The 2,646-nt window shown below is 42.1% G+C and overlaps 1 pseudogene; it reads left to right on the top strand.

The window, feature by feature from the left end:
• Positions 1 to 1,908: 1,908 nt before the first annotated feature.
• LOC130021457 (uncharacterized) lies at positions 1,909 to 2,018 on the top strand (annotated as a pseudogene).
• Positions 2,019 to 2,646: the final 628 nt, after the last annotated feature.

The raw sequence follows: 2,646 nt of genomic DNA, 5'->3' as shown, positions 1-2,646 counted from the left end.
AAATGAGAAGGGGGAGGAGAGAGAGAAGAGAGGTGCCTGCCATAGAGGCAGGCTTGCCTGGAGGGGTAGCTTGAAGGTATGGGAGGGAAACTGAGGACACTGGTGCTGGGAATTTACCCACTGCACTATCTCTCTAGCCCCTTATGTACATTTTATAAAGATAAAATAATAGAATTAAGATAAATTAATAGAATTTCAAAACTGAAAATGGTCCCTATAGATCAATTATCAAAGGTCCTCACTTTTATAGGTGAGGAAACAGGGCCAGAAATATGTAATTACTCACCAGATGATCTATCTCTTGTAAAACATAGAACACAGATCTGACTCATGTCTCCTAATACTTTTTTTTTCTTAAGACCAGGTGTTACAATGAACTTCTCAGAGCATTCTTACTTAGCATTCATGCCAATGCTAGCTATATTAGGCATTCTTTACTACATCAGCTCCATGAATACCCTCTTCCCAAACATGTTTTCTCCTGGCTACAGCCTTTTCTGTTCTAAATGCACTATGGTACTAAGTGAATCACTTTGCTCCAGCTGCAACTGATTGTGGTCCCATTGGAACTCTGGGATTAGCAGGTGCTATGTCGCTACTCTGCATTTCTCTTTTATCTTTCTTTGAGATCTGAAAGAAATCTTCATTCCTTTTGTCCTATGGAATAATATTCCATTCTTGTACTCAACCCTGGATGGGTCACTCAGGTTATCCGGCAGAGCACTTTCTAGTACATTGCCACTGAAGCTATTGGAAGTTCTGCCATCATGAAATTAGATTGGCAGCCTCAGATACCCAATTCTGAGAGATGGGGAGACAAAACTATTTAAGAGTAGCCACTGCTGGAATAAGCCAAACTGGAAGCTAGTAGGATCCACTTCCTGGGTTTCAGGGTTAAAAGAACCAATACATTTCCTGTTTATTTAAATATGTTTACACTGGACTTCCATTACTTGCCCTTCTACCTCTCCCCAAGAATTTAGATGCATGATTAAAAAGCTTAGATAAAACTGGGGGAGGGGCATTTTGCTAATGTTCAGGGTTTACACTTGGCTCTCTGCTCAGGGATTACTCCTGGTGTAGCTTGATTGAACACAGGTCAGCCACTTGCAAGGTATGCATTACCCACTATACTATCTCTCTGGTCCATAAGGTATATTTTTAAATTGCATGCATCATTTGGTCTATAAACAGGCAGCATTTTCCTTTAAAATTTTTTTACTAGATTAAAATCCCATAGACTGTCCTATTAACAATCAAAATGGTGGAGCTCTAGAAATATAAAGGCCATATAAAACTAAGTAAGGAATCACTGACAAAGCAAGCCAGTACCTTGAATAAGAGAGAATAATAGGGAAACCAACTGGAGTCAAATTGCCTGTGTTGAATCTACACAACTCATTATATAACCTTAAACTAACCTTCCTTACTCCTTGTGTATGCTTCTGAAATATAGACTTAAAAATAGTGACTACCTCTAGTTAAGATAGAGGAGGATCCATTATGACAATACTAGTTGAAAATGATCACTCTGGACAAGAACTAAGAGTTGAAAGCTGGTAAAGAAATATACATGATAACCTTTCAGCATCTGTATCGCAAATCATAATGCATAAAATGAGAGAGATAAAGAAAAAAGAGAGAGAAGAGATGTGTCTGACATAGAGGCAGGCTGGTGGGGGTGATGGCTTTAAGGGGTGAGAAGGAAACTAGGGACACTGGTGCTGGGAAATTACACTGGTGGGGGAACAGATGTTGGAACATTAAGGTAAGGTAAAAAGGTAAAGGCCCTCCCGTTGATCGTCAATTTGCTCGAGCGGGCCCAGTAACGTCTCCATTGGAGACTTTGTTGTTACTGTGTCTGGCATATCGAATACTCTCGGTAGCTTGCCGGGCTCTCCGAGAGGGGTCGCTTCTCAGCCTTCTGGCTAAGATCAAGTGTAGTATCTGTTCTTATCAGTTGGAACATTGTATGACTGAAATACAATCATGAACAATTTTGTCATGCTCTATCTCATGGTGGTTCAATTAAAAAATTTAAATTAAAAACAAATTAAAATAGTGACTATCACTTGCTAGGGGAAAAGGAAGCTTAGATAGAGAGGTAAAAGGTAAAAGGTAAAGGCCCTCCCGTTGATCGTCGATTTGCTCGAGCGGGCCCAGTAACGTCTCCATTGGAGACTTTGTTGTTACTGTGTCTGGCATATCGAATACTCTCGGTAGCTTGCCGGGCTCTCCGAGAGGGGCAGAGGAATCGAACTCGGGTCGGCCATGTTGGCCGCTTGTAAGGCGAACGCCCTACCCGCTGTGCTAAGGAAAATCCCAGATAGAGAAGAGAGCACCAAATAAAGGGTGTTGGGAGGATCCTCCCAGGGTGGGAGAAGCATGCTGAAAGTAGACTATAGACCAAACATGATTGCCATTCAACGCCTCTCTTGCAAACCACAGGACCCAAAAGGAGAGAGAGAGAGCAAAAGAGAATGCCCTGCCACAGAGGCAGGGTGGATGTGGGGGATGGGGATGGGAGGGATGATGGGACCCGTGGTGGTGGAGGATGGGCGCTGGTGGAGGGATGGGTACTTGATCATTGTATAATTGAAACCCAAGTACAAAAATTTGTAAGTCTATAATTGTACCTCATGGTGT

This window comes from Sorex fumeus, unplaced genomic scaffold, assembly GCF_029834395.1.
Source record: "Sorex fumeus unplaced genomic scaffold, SorFum_2.1 ptg000015l, whole genome shotgun sequence".
In the NCBI taxonomy this organism is placed as follows: domain Eukaryota; kingdom Metazoa; phylum Chordata; class Mammalia; order Eulipotyphla; family Soricidae; genus Sorex; species Sorex fumeus.
Note: the sequence above shows the minus strand (reverse complement) of the source record. Positions and strands in the feature narration are given on the sequence as shown.